The sequence below is a fragment of the Somniosus microcephalus genome, unplaced genomic scaffold, assembly GCF_052327205.1.
Source record: "Somniosus microcephalus isolate GS21.2 unplaced genomic scaffold, FLI_Smic_1.0 unresolved_chr1, whole genome shotgun sequence".
Lineage (NCBI taxonomy): Eukaryota > Metazoa > Chordata > Chondrichthyes > Squaliformes > Somniosidae > Somniosus > Somniosus microcephalus.
In genome coordinates this window covers 39,552,733-39,571,396 of record NW_028225179.1, presented here as the reverse complement: position 1 = coordinate 39,571,396, position 18,664 = coordinate 39,552,733, and the positions used below count along the sequence as shown (strand labels likewise).

The window sequence follows — 18,664 nt, the reverse complement described above, 5'->3', positions numbered from 1 at the left end:
GCTAAACGGCTTCGTGGGGCAAATGGCTGCACAGGGGGGCGCAGCAAAACGAACACATTCAGTAGTCCTTGGGGATTCGATATTCAGGGGGATAGATACGCGTTACAGCATCTGTCATCGTGAGTCTCGCAGGGTGTGTTGCCTCCCTGGTGCCAGGGTGATGGACATCACTAGTAGGGTGCATAACATTTTGAGAGGGGCAGATGAACAACCAGCAGCCATGATCCAAGTTGGAACCAATGACGAAGATAGGAAACGGGCTGTGGTCCTACAGACAGATTTTCCAGAGCAAGGGAGGAAGTCAAGCTGCAGGATGAAAAAGGTAGTAATCTCTGGACTACTCCCAGTGTCACGTCCTGGAGTGTATATGAGAAGTAAGATACGACATGTTTACGTGTGGCTGGAGAACTGATGCTGATGTGATGTGTAAGACTTTCTGATTGTCTGACAGTTTATAGAGTTCAGACTCGTGGAACAGACAACACAAAACCCAATGAATCTGTGAACCTTCTTTTACTTAAAAATCCACAAGAGGTTCCAAGTAATTACCAGAATACAAACTGTAATCAATTCATGAACATATCACAAGCAAGTATCTAAAATCATTTACTTTAAGCTCATAATAATTATAAGCAAAACCACATACTTACAACACCTGGTTGGCTATTGGAGCCGGGGGTCCGTGGGTGAATGGTTGGGCATTGGAATCGGGGGTCCGTGGGTGAACGGTTGGGTATTGGAATCGGGGGTCCGTGGGTGAATGGTTGGGTATTGGAATCGGGGGTCCGTGGGTGAACGGTTGGGTATTGGAATCGGGGGTCCATGGGTGAATTTTGGGGTATTGGTGCCGGGGGCAATGGATGAATAGTTGGGTATTGGAGCGGAGGGGCAGTGGGTGAATGGTTGGGTATTGGAGTCGGGGTTTCGTGGGTGAATGGTTGGATATTTGAGCCGAGGGGCAGTGGGTGAATGGTGGGGTATTGGAGCCGGGGGGGAGTGCTGTGGGTGAATAGTTGGGTACTGGAGTCAGGGGTCCATGGGTGAATATTTGGGTATTGGAGTCGGGTGTACGTGGCTGAATGGTTGGGTATTGGAGCCGGGGGTCAGTGGGTAAATGGTTGGGTATTGGAGCCGGGGGCAGTGGGTGAATGGTTGGGTATTGGAGTCACAGAATCACAGAATCACAGAATCTACAGTGCAGATAGAGGCCATTTCGGCCCATCGAGCCTGCACCGACACATATCCCACCCTATCCCCGTAACCCCACGTATTTAATCCCCCTAACACTAAGGGTCAATTTATCATGGCCAAATCAACCTAACCTGCACATCTTTGGAATCGGGGGTCCGTGGGTGAATGGTTGGGTATTGGAGCCGGGGGCAGTGGGTGAATGGTTGGGTATTGGAGTCGTGGGTCCGTGGGTGAATAGTTGGGTATTGGAGCCGGGGGTCCGTGGGTGAATGGTGGGGTATTGGAGCCAGGGGCGGGGGGCAGTGGATAAATGGTTGGGTATTGGATCCGGAGGTCATGATTGTCTATTGGAGCCGAGGGGGCAGTGGGTGAATGGCTGGGTAATGGAGCTGTGGGGGCAGTGTGCGAAGGTTTGGGTACTGGAGCCGGGGGCAGTGGGTGAATGCTTGATTACTGGAGCCGTAGAGCAGTGGGTGAATGGTTGGGTATTGTTACCAGGGGGCAGTGTTTGAATGCTTGTATACTGGAGCCGGGAGGCATGGATGGTGAAGTGGGGGGATGGTTGAGTATTGAAGCCGAGGGACAATGGTTGAGCATTGGAGCCGGGAGCAACGGTTGTGTATTGGAGCCGGGGGCAATGGTTGGGTATTGGAGCTGGTGGCAATGGTTCGGTATTGGAGCCGGGGTCAATGGTTGGGTATTTGAGCCGTGGGCAATGGTTGGATATTGGAGCTGTGGGGGGAGCAGTGTTTGGGTATTGGATCCAGCGGGCAGTGATTGAGTATTGTAGCTGTGGTGGGAGCAGTGGTTGGGTATTGGATCCAGCGGGCAGTGGTTGAGTATTGTATCTATGCTGGGCGCAGTGTGTATGTATTGGAGCCGGGGGCAATGGTTGGGCTTTGGAGCTGGGGGGCAATGGTTGAGTACTGTAGCCGGGGGCAATGGTTGGGTATTGTAGCTGTGGAGGGAGCAGTGGTTGGGTTTTGGAGCCGTGGGGCAATGGTTGGTTAGTTTAGCTGTGGTGAGAGCAGCGATTTTGTATTGGAGCCGTGGGGCAATGTTTGGGTATTGTAGCTGTGGTGGGAGCAGTGGTATTGTTTTGGAGCTGGGGGGTAATGGTTGGGTATTGTAGTCGTGGGAGTGCAATGGTTGGGTATTGGAGCCGAGGGCAATGGTTGGGCATTGTAGCTGTGGGGGGAGCAATGGTTGGGTTTTGGAGCTGGGTGGCAATGGTTGGGCATTGTAGCTGTGGGGGGAGCAGTGGTTGGGTATTGGAGCCGGGGGCAATGGTTGGGTATTGGAGATGGGGGGCAATGGCTGGGTTTTGTAGCTGTGGTGGGAGCAGTGGTTGGGTATTGAGCTGGGGGGCACTGCCAGGTGCAAAAAGATGACCATTAATTCCTTGGCTGAAAGTGAGGAAAAGATGCAACTGCAGCTTAAAATAACGTTGCTAAAGGAGACCCAGGTGTTCGAGGACCAGGGAGGGGAGATTAGACAGGTTTTGTTCTCAGTGATGAAACAATGAACATAGAATGCAGGACAGAATTAGTGCACCATCCAACTGGATGCTTAGGCTTCAAGTGACACCTCAAAGGGAGATGCTTGTTGTTGTGTATGTAACCTGTTCCACCTTAAGAGAGCTTAAGCCTGTTCCACCTTAAGAGATGTACTACTTTCTCGGGCTGCTGTAGACGTAATACCGGGGGTGAACACACCGGTATATAAGCACTGTGCAGTAATCTTGTATTCAGTATAGTCCCTACCTCCAACCAGTAAAGACCTGTTTGAGTTATACGTTTAAGTCTTTGTGTTAATTGTTCAATACAATACACATACTTAACACTGGCGACGAGTCAGGTTCTTACCCTGCGGCAGTTATTCCACGGCGGTTGAAGAGAGGTTTCAAACCTCACCACTCACCACCCCACTGGAAGCGACAGGCATTAGGACCCTGAAGCCTCCATCAGCTTGTGAACCGGAGTAGAAGACAGGACTGGGGAAGAGAGAGGTACAGGGCGATAGCGATCGGCAGATAAGGGCCGGGCCGCTTTGAAGTGAGGGGCGCAGCCGGGCCATCGATCGCAAGCACTGATAAGGGCCGGGCCGCTTTCAAGTGCGAGGCGCAGCCAGGCCATCGATCGAAATCCCTGATAAGGGCCGCACTCGGGCTGAAAGGCGCAGCGTCGGCAGACACTGAAGGCGCTAGAGCCGCGGTGAAAAGCGCGGGCCATCGATCGCGGCGGAGATAAGGGCCGCACTCGGGGCTGAAGGGAGACGGCGTCGGGGGACGGGTGAAGACCGCCAAGCGCGGGAAAACCGCCATTTTGTGGGCGGAGGACGACGGCAAGAGCGGGAAGCCGCCATCTTGGATAGCAGTAAAAAAAAAAAAATCTGAGAAATTGCAAATCTGATAAAGTACTACAATGCCTAAACACGGGAATATTAGCAACTTTGATAGTGACATCGAAGATTGGGCCATATATGTTGAACGAGTTAAAAATTAGTGTAAGGCCAATAAAATTCGTGAGGCTGATAAAGCACTAACATTATTAAATTTAATGGGTGCGAAGACATACGGGCAATTGAAACACCTGTTATCACCAGATGAACCGGCGGATAAGACGTTCGATGAGATTGTTACTGTCCTGAAAGATCATCTAAACCCCACGCCGCTGATGCTAGCGGAACGATTTAAATTTTACGACAGAAGGCAGCTACAGCATGAAAGCAATGCTGAATATTTGCTGGAATTGCGTAAATTAGCGAAATATTGCCAGTTTCGAGCGGGCCTGACAGATGCACTACGAGACAAATTTGTGTGTGGTTTATTTAAACAGGATACACAAAAGCGACTGCTCGAGGAGAATGAGCTGACGCTTGAGAAGGCGGTCACTATGGCAGCAGCACACGAAGCCGCAGCGAGAGGCACGGCAGTAATGCAGCTACGGTCACCGGAGCTCAGTGCACACAAATTGGGTGTGAGTTCTGTTAAATGTTATCGTTGTGGAAAGACAACGCATGATCAGAACCAGTGTTGGTTTAAAAACCAAGAATGCAGAACATGTGGTAATCTTGGACATATAGCTAGAGTATGCAGGTCAGGGAAGAAGACCAGCAACAAGAAGTCACCGCAAGGGAAATACGCAAAGGTACACAAGGTGGCCGAACAGGAGTCCGATTCAGATGCTAGCAGTAATGAACTGGCTGGCTTAAGCAGTATTGAACAGGCTAGCTTAAGGGTACTCAACGTTGGTAAGGGTGCAGACCTCCAGACAATTTGGGTTACTCTTCAGATAGAAGGAGTCCAAGTAAAAATGGAATTGGACACTGGATCGGCATTGTCGGTCATGAATAAGAAAGATTACAGAAGGTTATTCCAACATATTCCCCTACAGGATACGGAGATTATATTGACAACCTACACGGGGCAGAGAGTGTACCCCATCGGGACAATAAAGGTTGCAGTGGCCAACAAGGGCGAAGGAAGTCAAATAATGGACTTATATGTGCTACCGGAGGGAGGTCCACCACTACTAGGCCGGGAGTGGTTTAGAAACATAAATATGGACTGGCATTCGCTAAAAGCCATAAAGAGTGAGAACTCGGTGCAGATAATCAGCCCAGACTCTAGAACTGATGATGGTAAGACCAACCCATGTGCAAAAGACAAAGTTTCAGCACAGAATTCCACTGAGGAACAACAACATAGTTTAACAGAGAATTCTGAGTCTGTCAAGTCTACTGATATGCACATTTTTGAGGGCCACTGGGCTCGAACTCAACTCCATTTCAAACTACAACAGCAATTAGAACAAATGATTCGCCGTTTTGAGCAAGAGATGAATGAAATAAAAATGTTCTTTGTTACAGAGTGGGAGAATCTGGAAAGGCAACAGAAGCAACTGATGGAGAAAATGGAGCAGGAGCACACCAACCATCTGCGCGAGGAGGCCGAACGAATCAAAGCTGATTCAGGTTCTGAAGGTGCGTGCCATAATCTGGTGTCAGAAGAGTTAACGGTCAGCCAACTCCTTCATATGCTGAGGGACAAGACTCTGAAATGGGAAAAACTTGAACACGAGCTGCGATCTTCAAAGGAAAAGGGTTCGGAGCTCTCAAAAGTCATTGAGATGGCTGATGTGACGACACAGACTGAAACGACTGCAACAGAGCAGCCATTGGATGCCAAAAGTACGCTGACTCACGTCAATGTAGAACAACAGACCGCTGAAACTGCTGCTCCGGTAGAGGGATTGCATAGTCCGACCAATCAATCTCCAAAGGAAGTTGAAGTATTAAAATCACAAATGAGGTCACTAGTAAACGACTTGCTGAAAGCCCAGAAAAAGCTGGATGCAGAGGTACACATGAAGAAGTCTCTTCAGGAAAGATGTCTGGATTTGGAACAAGAGCTGGCTAACTTCCAGCTGGGTATGGAGGAAATAGACGACCCTCTCACTGGTCTAGCTCAGGACGACACCGAATATTACTATGACCTGGTGGACGACACCGAATATTACGATGTCCTGTCCTGCCCAGCTTGTAACTTCGAATCCCAAAGTGCAGAAATCATGGAGGAGCACCAAAAGTCTACGGAACATCGGGAGAAGCTGGCTCTACGACGGAAACAGGAGGAAGAGAAGGAGGAACTGCGCATGCAGCTGGCAGCTGTGGCAGCTGACAATGGAGCCCAGAGAGTCTCCAAGAAGCAGAAAAGGGAAAGTAAAAACAGAAGATGACCCATCTGAACCATTATCACCTCTACCAGATCACACACGTGGTCCCTCCGAACGGAGCCAAATCAGTTCGGAAGTTCAAGCTGTTAAATCCATGAAAGGACTATTGAATGAGTAACGTGAACCGACTACACCACAGAAATTGAATCTGTGAACTGTTTTCCGCAGAGACTGAATCTGTGATATGTTACGTTAAACATGAAGTTATATATGTATATATGTTATTACGTTATGTTAAATGGGGGGATGACTATAAAGCTAAGAAGGGAGGAGTGTTGTGTATATAACCTGTTCCACCTTAAGAGAGCTTAAGCCTGTTCCACCTTAAGAGATGTACTACTTTCTCGGGCTGCTGTAGACGTAATACCGGGGGTGAACACACCGGTATATAAGCACTGTGCAGTAATCTTGTATTCAGTATAGTCCCTACCTCCAACCAGTAAAGACCTGTTTGAGTTATACGTTTAAGTCTTTGTGTTAATTGTTCAATACAATACACATACTTAACACTTGTAGCATGTATGGTGTATTCCTTCTTTCCCCCATACAACAGGGATTGGGTGATATCAAGAACAAACTAATCCCCAATAAACAGCTGGCAGAATGAAAGGTGTCGACGTCATGCTTTCCATAGTGAACTCAGGAGGTTGGACAGTGTCTGGGATACGTCTCACCCATGCCATGTTAAACTTAAGGGTCTGGGAGGGATCATTCCTGCCCTGACAATACAAGCGACCCATGGATCCATAAAAGTATGGTCAGTAGAATCAGTTCGGAAACTGGAGGAGAAATTGCATCATGAATATCATCCCTTCCCACCGTACCTGGAGCAAATAAATGAATGAAGGACAGCGGCAGACATGGCAGGATGTTCTTTAATCAAGGGATGTGTCGATATCACCTGGGAGAAGTTAATGAAACACTATGGGGGTTTTGTTTGGAATAAAGAAACACCAAATTGCACCATGTCTGGAACAAGCTGGCACCAGAGATAAGCTAATGCTAGTTGTGTCACACAGGGGCGATATTGTGTCACTACGCCCCTCAACTGCCCAGTCGCCCACTCCTCTTTCTGCTTTGAACCGACCCAGGTCACCAAGATAGATCATGAGATCCTGATACCAGTGACCAAGCATGATGCTACTAAAACCACAGTGCACGGTGATATGCTCTCAGACACTGACAAAATATTGATTGGATTTGGATATCCGCTGGACGCCCCACCACCATCCCACACACGACACTAAAACTAAAAGAGATTATAGAACGAAGTGATATCTCAGTAAAACACCTGCACCAACTACACCAGGAAAATGAAAACCTGCTAACAGAGAGAGAGGGGGTGGGAAGGAAATCACGTTGGGAGCAGGTCAATAACATCTCGATACACCCGTTGGTCAGAATTATTTCACAACTGTTAGTTATTTTCCAATGCCGTCCACTGGACCCGGTCATCATCCTTTACATATGGCTTAGACAAAGCCTTACACAATTGAAGAGGAAAAACAAGAAGCCGGGTCAGCAGAGAGCTCTCCCAAGCCTGGAGTGCGGGGGAACTCAGGAATAATTATCAACCAATCAAATAAGACCAAAGGAACCGTTGGAGCCGTGCGGACATGTTCGCAGTGCTGACATCAATGTAACAGTAATCGACTGCAAACTCCAAGCAGATCAACGGTAAAGACAGAAAGAAAGTTAATTGGCTCAGAGTGATTGATGAAATTCTGGGTCTAAAGGTGGGAAATGTTTGAATGATTTAAGATGATTTATGTTAGAATGCTTTAAGATGATTCACTGGTCCAACTATTCCAGCACCCTTTCACTTAGGTTTGCATTATTATATCAACATGGGAGATCGAAGCAGATTCAATGGTAACTTTCAAAAGTGAATTGGAAAAATACTTGACGGGGAAAAATTTGCAGGGCTCTGTGGAAGTGCAGGGTAGTGACTCTAATTGAACAGATCTTTCACAAATCGGGCACAGATCTGATGGGCCGAATAGCCTCCTTCAGCTCTGTGTCACTCTAGGATGCTCAATCCTCTGCCTCGGTGCGGTTTATTTAGTCCTGTGGGATACAAATAGTAATGTTCTTGAGCAGGTGACTTCAGATAAAGACATTTAGCAAAGGATTGGGAAAATCAATGGACTGTGGAACATTTAATGGATCTTGAAACTCACGGGTTGGCAGACCTGCTTAATTATTACAATCCGACATCATGATGGGCTGCTCGGAACAACAGGAGGTCAACAACTTTTATGAAGACACGGACAGGGGTTGAACCCGCACTTTTCGCTTCACAGGACTGCCGCATTACCGCTTGATAACACAGCTTCATATCCAAAGCACTGATGTTACTTTTTCTACAGTGAAATACTGCGGATGCTGGAAATCTGAAAAGCAAACTGAAATTGCTGTACACACTCAGCAGGTCAGGCAGCATTAGTGGACAGAGAAACAGAGTTAATGTTTCAGGTCGATAACATTTCATCCGAACTGGGAAAAGTTTGAGATGTGAGCAGGGAAAGGGGGCGGGGAGGAAAGAACAAAATGAAAGGCCTCTGAGAGGGTGGAAGGCAGGAGTGATTACATGACAAAAGGGAAAGAGGATGGGAATGAGCCACGTAAAGAAAAAATATGCGCCTAGATGAAGTGTAAAAGGGAAAAGCAGAATCATTACCAAAAGCGACTGTCCAAAAAAAATGGGAGCAGTGTTTAGAATGTGAAATTACTGAGCTCAGTGTTGAGTCCGGAAGGCTGTAAAGTGCCTATTCGAAAGATGAGGTGCTGTTACTCGAGCTTCCATTGAGGTTCATTAGAACAGTGTAGGAAGCCGAGGAGAGAGAGGTCAGAGTGAGAGTTGGGCGGGGAATTAAAATGACCAGCGAAGAGAAGCTCAGGTTCATGCTTGCAGACTGAATTGAGGAGTTCCGCAAAGTGATCACCTAATCGATGTGTGGTCTCCGCAACGTAGTGGAGTCTGCGGCGAATATAGTTTACTAAATTGCAAAAAGTACAGGTAAATCGTGGTTTCACCTGGAAGGTGTGTTTGGGTCCCTGGACAATGAGAAGGGAAGAGGTAAAATGGCCGGTTTTGCATCTCCTGCGCTTGCACAGGCAGGTGCTGTGGGAAGGGAAAGGGGTGCTGGGTGAGAGATGAGTGGACCAGAGTGTCGCAGAGGGAATGGTCTCTTCCGAATGCTGAAGGGGGATCATGGGAAAGATGTGTTTGGTGGTGGGATCACGCTGGAGGTGGTGGAAATGGCGGAGGATGATCCGTTGAATGTGGAGGCTGGTGGGGTGAAAGGTACGCACAAGGGGACCCCTATCGTGCTTCTGGGAGGGAGGGGAATGGGTGAGAGCCGAAGTGAGGGAAATAGAACGGGCACGGTCGAGGGTCCTGTCCACCGTGGTGGAGGCGATTCCTCGGTTGAGGGAAAAGTAAAACATATCGGAAGGTGGCATCATCAGAAGAGAAACAGAATAAGAAATAAGAATCAAGGTGGGAGGAAGTGTCGTCAAGTTAGCTGTGGAAGCAGCTGGGCTTATTTGGTTGATGTGAGTGGTTTCAAAGGAGAAGTAGTTCAATGTATGTTCAATACAAATTCAGCCAGGTGGAGGAGGGTGCTAGTGACAGGGATTGTGTTGGTCTCCATTCAGGGAAGAAGCCATCCTGCTGGAGGTGTAGAGGGAATAGATGCCCATAGTGAAAAGCAGGAAACTGGAGAGTAACTGATGTTATATTTTTCCACAGCAGCACTCAATTCAATGGCATTATCAATGGATTTGTATTTTGATGTGAAAGGAATTTGTTGAATTGTGTACAACTGTGCATTGCTGTTTATATCACCAGCATGGCCGAGTGGTTGAAGGAATCGAGTTATAAATCCTGGGTGTTTGACGTGCATTTTAACATTTTTACTTAAAAGGTGTTTGGTGTTGAGGGGAGGGTTACATGTTCTGTGGGCTAAAAGCCGAGGGATTTCTTGCCTAGTTACGAACGTTCAGCTCAATGCGTTCTTTGCCCAGCTGCTGTGCTTTAGCAGTTCAGCTTTTCACCGTCCGCAGTTTTAGAAAAACTCTTTATCCTCTCACACTTTCAGTTTATTTTAATATGTAGTTTGCTCTAACCTGAAAACTAAATTTCGAGTCTGCAAGGAATTTGTCGAATTTTCAAGCACTGCACAGAGAAACTCGTATCACCAGGATGGCCGAGTGGTTAAGGCGTTGGACTTAATATCCAATGGGCGTTTGTCCGCGTGGGTTAGAACCCCACTCCTGGTAAATGCTCAGGCAATGGAATTGAACATAAAAAGTAATAATATTTTTGGTTTGAAAACGCTTATGATCTCTGCAAGGGATTGTGCCATATTTATAATTCACCCTTCAAGACAGCGTTTCTTCATTTACAATTGGTGTTCTGAACACGGGAACAGGAGGCCATTCAGCACCTTGAGCCTGTTCACCATTCACTGAATTCCTGTCTGAGCTGTGCCTTAACTCCTTCCATCAGCGTTGGCTCCAAATCATTTTAACGCATGTCCAGCAAAAACCTACCCATCTCAGATTTAAATTATTAGTTGAGCTGGCATATACTGCTATTTTGTGAGAGAGAGTTCGACACTGCTACCAATCTTCGCATGAAGAAATGATTGCTAACTTCTTTCCTGAATGGCCTTGAAGTAACCAAATTACTATTATACTTTAGTCTTGTAGGTCAGGGTATGTATAATGTAGCACCAATGTACAAGGTGGAGATAATGAGTTCATCCATACCCTGAGTTAAATGATATATGGGCCTGTATATTGCATTTACCCAGCTAAGCTTTAAAAACATGGTTAAATGACTTCGAATGCTGAGAAATTAAACTGCAGAGCAACTCGTGGGAAGATTAGGGAGGATGTCTGTTCGGCCAGGTGAGACAACACATACGAGATAACACTCCTAAGAATTCGTTTGTTATAAACTCACAACAGGGTTCCATTACATCAAAGTATGGTGGGACTAATCAGAATGTGCTTGCTTTGCAGAAGTAACCCGAGAGAAGGTCAGAATCTGTGCTTTGCAGAAATTGAACGAGAACTGTTATCTTAAGAAAACATGTAACGAGCAAACCACCTGACCAGAGACAAACGGACGGTTGTAAAGCAATAGATTAAAATGAGGCCACAGTCACCGATAATAGGCCTGTGCATTTATAGGTGGCAGGAAGGATTAAATGTCACGGTTTATAATTGCCATTTAGCAATAAATGTGTATATGCTGATAAGCTTTGCACCCGCCCCTAGGGCAGGGGTTTGATTTTTGTACAATTGTGAACGTTGCTGAGATATCGGTGGAATCGGATTTAGACAGCGATCTGAAAGGTTCTCCACAGGCCTGTGAGTAAAGACCGTTTTGAACCATAACTCTGAGTCTGTCATCTTTTCCGGGGATGGTGTTAGCGTCGAACTTGCATATCACTTGGTCCACAAAACACCTACAACAGGCCTGCCTCTGATTTTATGATTATGTCCCCTTGTCCGAGACTCCTGCAACAACGGCAAAAAAGGTTTCTCTCTATCTACCTTATCAACTTGTTTCTAAATCTTAAAAACGTCAATCAAATCCCCACAACCTTCTATATTGCAGGAAGTACAAGCCCAGTTTATGTAATCTCTGCTCATATTTTAACCCTTGGAGCGCTGGTAACGATCTGGTGAATGTGCACTTCACTTCATCCAAGGTCAATCTATCCTTTTTAACAGGCGATGCCCAGAACTGTACACAGAAATCCAGATGCGGTCTAACCAGATCTCTGTATAGCTGTAGAATAACTTCCTCTCCTTTATATTCTAGCCCCTCGTTATAAAGCTTAACATGCTATGAGATTTTTATAATTATTTCTGTAACTGACTGCTACATTTTAGTGGTCTGTGTACATGAACCCGAAATCCCTTTGGAACTCCACTGTTCCGAACTGTACACCATGTAATTAATTCTCTGATCTACTTTTTTGGTCTAAAATGAAAGACGACATACTTACCTGCTTTGAAACCCACCAGCCACTGTTTCGCCCATTCACTTAATCTATCAATATATCTTTGTTATTATATGCTGCTGCCTACACGACTTACCATATCACCAACCTTTGCATCATCGGCAAACGTGGATATATGGCTCTCTATTGTGTTTTCTAAGTCATTAATGACTATAGAAGGAACCATTTATTTAATATCAACATTTATAAACGGGCCATGATGCGACACCCTGGCAGGGTCTGTGGGGAGAGGAAGGTAGGGTTAAGGTTTCAGCTAGATGACCATCTTCACCTATAAATAAACATCACGCAAGTGTTAGTAGTTTTTAAATAGTAAAAAAGAGAACTTGCACTCCTATAGCACCTTTCACGACTTTGGGACGTCCAAATTGCTCACCAATGCTCAGTTTGAGTCCCCACAGGACCACTAGAGTCCAGACCTCATTACAGCCTTGATCCTAACATGGACAAAGGAGCTGACTTCTAAAGGTGAGATGCTCTTAGCATCAAAACAGCTTTAGACCAAGTTTTTTTTTATCAAGGAGCCCGAGTAAAATTGAAGACAATGGAATCTGTGGGGGGACGGGCGGGGGGTGGGGGGAACCGCCACTGCTGGAGACATACCTAGCATAAAGAAAGATGCTTGTGGTTGTTGGAGGCCAATCATATCAGCACCGGGCCACCACTGCAGGAGTTAATCTTCACCTGCTTCATCAATGACCTTCCCTCTATCAGAAGATCAGAAGTGTGGAAGTTCAGCCATGATTGCACAGTGTTCAGTTCCATTCTCATCTCATCAGATAATGAAGCAATCCTGGACTGCATGCAGCAACACCTGGACAACATTCAGGCTTGGGCTGATATGTGGAAAGTAAAAATCGCCCTACACAAGTGCATATTATGGCACATCAAGTGCATATCCACGTACATTTCAAATATGGTGAGTGTTTCTGCCTCTACCACCATTTCATGTAGTGAGTTCCAGACCACCATCACCCTTTGGGTGAACAAAGTTCTCCGGAACTCCCCTCTAATCCTTCTACCAACAACTTTAAATCTATGCATCCTTGTTATTGACCTCTCTGCTAACTGAAATAGGTGCTTCCTATCCACTCTAGCTCGGCCCCACATAATTTTATGTACCTCAATTAAGTCTCCCCTCCGCCGCCTCTGTTCCAAAGAAAATAACTCCAGCCTATCCAATCTTTCCACAAAGCCAAAATTCTCCATTCCTGGCAACACCCAGAGGACAGCAGAGGACACAAATTGAATTTAATTGGAAAAAGAATGAGATGGGAGGTGAGGAGATTTTTTTTTACATTGCGAGTTATTATAATCTGTAATGCTCTGCCTGAAATGGTGGTGGAAGCAGATTCAATAGTAACTTTCAAAAGGGAATTGGATAAATACTTGAATTGGAAAATGTTGCAGGTGTATGTGGAAAGAGCTGGGAATAATTGGACTGCTCTTTCAAGAGCACGACGGGGCAAATGGCCTCCTTCTGTGATGTATGATTCTCTGATTCTCTGAAAGGATTCATGTAAATGAGGCTGTTATTTGCTGGCTCCACTATCTCATTTTATTACTGTATACAAATGCCAGTTCTGTTTCAATCTCATTCAAATGAATCGGGGTTCGGTACTAATGAAGCTCAAGTCAAAATCTGAAGTATGGCATGTTGACCAAGTGATAAGGCGTCGGTTACATGAACCAACAATCATGGGTTCGACCCCCTTCTACGCCTGGGAAGTATTTGATCACATTTAATTTGACATTTTTAAGGTTTCTCCTTTTTTCTCTTTTAAAACCATTCATAATTTTGAACATTTCAAACAACTCTCCTCTTGACATTCTCTGCTCTAAGGAGAAGAATTCCAGCTTCTCCAGTCTCTGCTTAAATGAGGTCCCCCACCCTTGGTACCATTCCAGTGAATCTATTCTGCACTCTCTAGAAAGTCTTGACATCTTTCCTAAAGTGCCCGGAATTGAACGCAATACTCCAGCTGAGGCCTCAGCGGTGCTTTATAAATATTTCACGTAATTTCCTTGCTTTTATGCTATATTCATCTATTAATAAAAGAAAGGATCCCAAATCGCTTTTCACAGCTTTCTCAACTTGTCCTGCCACCTTAAAAGACTTGTTTGCGCACAGCCCATGTGTTCCTGTTTCTGCACCCTCTTTCAAATTGTAACATTTAGAGCTGGTTAATAAATTGCAGGGGAGGGCATTCTGAGCGGTTTGGGACCAGTGATCTACAGAGGGAGCCGATTAAAGGAAATAATCGGCCCCATTAAAGTTGGAACATTTAGTTTATTTTGCCGCTCCTCATTCCTCCGGCCAAAATATTTCACATTGCATTTCTCTGCGTTAACTTTCATCTGCCATGTGTCTGCCCATTTCACCAGTCTCTTTCTGTTCATATTCCCCCTTTGTAGCTCTTACTATCTGTTGCGTGCCCCTTTGCTGTTTTTTGTAACTTTCCCATTCAACAGGATCTGTGCAATGTTTTGCATTTGTGTTTGCTTTTTCTTTTCTTTCAATGCGGTCTGTTAACTCTTTAGCCGTCCATGTCTGTATTTTGGCCAGTAGAGTTCTTGCCCCTCAAATGTATAAACTGATTCTGTTTCATAGCAAATTATTTTAGAACACCTCCCACTGATCTTCTGTCCTTTTACCTATGAAAAGGTTTGCCCAGTTTCCTGCGGACAGGCTTTGTCTTGTTGAAGTCGGCCTTAGCGAAATCTAGAACCTTTGTAGCTGTTTCGCATGTCTCCCTTCCAAACATTGCGTTGAACTCAATCATGTTATGATCACTATTAAATACATTTTCACGTACGCTATGTCTGATGAATAAATCTAGCTTGTTACACATTACTAAATCTAATATGGCATGCCCCCTCGTTGGTTCTAGGACATATTGTTGTAGAAAACTATCCAGGACACACTCAATAGTTAACTACCTTTCTGATAGGTGATAGTCTGCTTATCACAATCTATATGAAAGTTAATATCCCCCATTAGTACCACTCTGCCTTTACGACGCCCCTGTCTATCCGCTGCATTTATACTTCAGACCTGCGACCAGGGAGCCTACACACAAACCCCACTTTCTTAGTCCCTCAGTCTTTAATTCTTGCCTATTTCTTAATTCTACCCATAAATTCTCCACTGTCTGTTTACCTCTCGTTATATCCTCCTTTAACATTGAATTGATTTCATCCTGAATCACTAAGGTTACTCCTCCCCCTGCACCATTTCCCTATCTATCATGTAGGCCTCCAGCAGTACTTCCGCCCCTTTGTATTCCCGCCATCTTGAGATTAAGGCTAATATTCCATGAACCTTGCATTTTTTTGTACGTGTCCGGTAGTTTGAAGTAATTACTGTACGTGGACTTTTAAATCTCTCTGCTCCTCCTCAGTTCCTAACTTCTCACCATTTTGAAATTACTCTAATCCACCTTTCTTAGTTCGAAGGTGGATGATCCGCACATTGAACCCCATTAGCCACATTTTTGCCCATTCACTTAACCTATCAATGTTCCTTTGCAAATTTCTGCTCCCACCTACACTACTTACTGTGCCGCCTAACTTAGTGTCGTCAGCAAACTTGGATATACGATGGAAGTCATCGAACTGTGAAAGAAGGCTGGGAACGGGAATAGAACTGCGGGCTGACATGACAGGGCGTTGGTATTCGGAATGTACAAAATACAGTCTCCAATGCTCCGCTTATCTGCATCAGACTGAAAGTAATTTGTAATACATGCTCGATCCTTATTGGTCGCTGTAACCTGATGCTGTAGCTCGGTGAATTAGTGGTTCAGTCTGGAAAGGGTTGTGTCTCTGTTACACAATCAGTTAACATGGTCGGCCGTGAGCACAAAAAATAATGGTTCCACGAACGATCGGGTAATCTTTCCCTTATTGTCTCGCAGCTTCAGGTTTCACCGTGTGTTTTGACTGAAAGGAAATGTGCTGCAAACCTTGCCAGCTGGGCAGGGCTGACATTCCCACCATTTACCCTGCGATCGGATAGCAGGTACATCAAAAATATATAAAAGCCTGAGATTGGCTTCACGGAAATCAGAATTCGTATTAGCAGCCAAGGCCACGAAAGGCCGGATGGGAGGCTGCACTGGTTGCAGGAGAGCTGGTTCGCTGTGACATGGATATTTCCAGTGAGCCAGACCAGACTCTCTTCATGTCTCCACAATGAAAGTCACACCGTTCATTTTGGAAAAGCAAAATGATACTTACATTCTGACTGGTTTCAATTGATATTTGAGAGATCAGTATAATATCCTGCAGGGTGGCCTCGGTTAATAACAACTGTTCGAAGCTGCATTTCAGACACGGCAACAAATCCATCGTTTTGTTGCTGTTTTCCAGAACCCTGAAAGAGCGAGGCCGCGAAAGACAACTCTCTTCAATCACCAGCTGCTGGCAGAAAGCAGCGAATGTGGCTTCAGACAGTCCATTACAGCCCATCTCTGGGGAACAAGATCCCACTGAAGCAGAGTTGTGCAGAGCTTTGCATCTCTTGCCTATAGGTGACGTCGTGGAGGTCGATAATATAGAATGAATGAATATTTCAACACAGAAGTGGGCATTCGGCCCATCGTGCCTGTGCTGGCTCTTTGAAAGTGCAAACCAATTAATCCCACTCCCCTGCGATTTCAGTATTCTTTTTAAAGTATTTATTCAATTACCTTTTGAAAGTTACTATTGAATCTGCTTCCACTACCCTTTCTGGCAGTGCATTACTGATCATAAAAATCACTGTGTATTAATGTTCCCTCATCTCTACACATAACAGAAGTCTTTCATCCCTTGTGCCATTCTAGTAAATGTCTACTGCAGACTCTCTGAGGCCTTGACATCCTTCCTCACTGTGGTGCCCAGAATTTGCCACAATACTCCAGCTTGTGCCTCAATGGTGTTTTATGAAATTTGAGCATAGATTCCTAGCTTTTGTACTTTATTTCCCTATTTATAAAATCAAGGATCCCGAATGCCGAATACTGTCCTGCTCAATATTTACAACGTTGCCAACCCATCAGCAAACTTTGAAATTTGCTCACGATACCCAGGCCCAGGTCATTTATATAACAAGAAAAGCGATGGTGATAATACCCACCGCTGTGGGACCCCACTGCAGCGAATGCAGCGCATTGCTGTCCATCCTTGGGAAGTACAATACAATATGGCCCAGCGAAGCCTCCTCATACACCGAGCACAGCGACAGTAATATCCATGGAGATTGAATCCAGGTCACTCGGCCTTCCAGCAACAGTTGGTGAGGACCGAATGAAATGAAACATTTTACTTGCCTCAGTGAGGAAATCACTGGATAATGTTGCAGGAATAAAGACAGAAAATGTTGGAAATACTCAGCAGGTCAGGCAGCATCTGTGAACGGAGAAACCGAGTTAACATTTCAACAGAAATGGAAAAAAAGTAGGAAATGGAACAGATTTTAAGCAAGTGTAGGAGCTGGGAATGGGGGGAGGGAATGAAAGAACATAAGGGAATGTCTGTGTTAGGATAGGAGGCAGGAAAGGGTAAGAGGCATTAAGAGACATTAACCGATATTCAAGGCAAAATGCGATGGTAATGGGGCAGATTAAGAAACAAAAGATGGCTCTAGATGAAGTGCAAATGGCGCTGGCAGAACGAAAGACAGCTGCCATGTTGGAGCAAAGAAAACAAAACACAAATAAACAAAAAAAAAGCGCGGAAAAAACATATATGATCAGGCCGAGGTTATGGTCTGAAATTGTTGAACTCTATGTTGAGTCCAGAAGGCTGTAAAGTGACTAATGGAAAGATGACGTGCTGTGCCTCGAACTTACGTTGAGCTTCAGTGGAACAATGTAAGAGGCCTAGGACAGTGAGGTCTAATTGGGATTGTAGCAGAGAATTAAAGCAACAGGCGACCAGAAGCTCCGGGTCACCCTTACAGACTGAAAGCAGGTGTTCCACAAAGCGGTCACCCAATCTGTGTTTCATCTCCCCAATGTACAGAAGACTGTTTCGTGAGCATCGAATGCACTATACTAAATTGCAAGAAGTACAAGTAAATCGCTGTTTCACCTGGAAGGGGTGTTTCTGGCCCTGGACAGTGGGAAGGTGATGCTTTAAGGGCAGGTGTTCCATCTCCTGTGCTTGAACGGGAAGGTCCCAGGCGAAGGGGAAGGGGTGCTGGGGGCGATAGAGGAGTGGGTTAGGGTGTCTCGGAGGGAGCGGTCCCTTCGGAATCTTGAAAGGAGAGCTGAGGGGAACATGTGTTTGGTGGTGGGATCAAGCTGGAGGTGGCAGAAATGGTGGAGGATGATCCGTTGAATGTGGAGGCAGGTGGGGTGAAAGGCGAAGAGAAGTGGAACCCTATGGTGGTTGTGGGAGGGAGGGGCAGAGGTGAGAGCAGAAGTGCGGGAGATAGAACGAACACGGTCAAGAGCCATGTCAACCACAGTAGAGGGAAATCCTCGGTTGAGGAAAAAGGAAGACATGTCGGAAGCACTGTTATGGAAGGTGGAATCGGCAGAGCAGATGCGGTGCAGATGGAGAAACTGGGAGAATGGAATCAAAATCAAATCAAATCAAATCAAATCAACTTTTATTGTCATTGTTAGTGCACAAGTGCAGTACAACGAAATGTAGGCATACGGCTCCCGAGAGTGTACAATTTGGATTAGGACACTTAAACATTTCAAC

The 18,664-nt window shown here is 45.6% G+C and overlaps 1 non-coding gene across 1 annotated transcript; it reads left to right on the top strand.

The window, feature by feature from the left end:
- Positions 1-10,128: 10,128 nt before the first annotated feature.
- On the top strand, positions 10,129-10,211 carry trnal-uaa (transfer RNA leucine (anticodon UAA)). The gene has a single exon. It is a non-coding gene; the product is annotated as a tRNA-Leu (tRNA).
- The last annotated feature ends 8,453 nt before the right edge of the window (positions 10,212-18,664 follow it).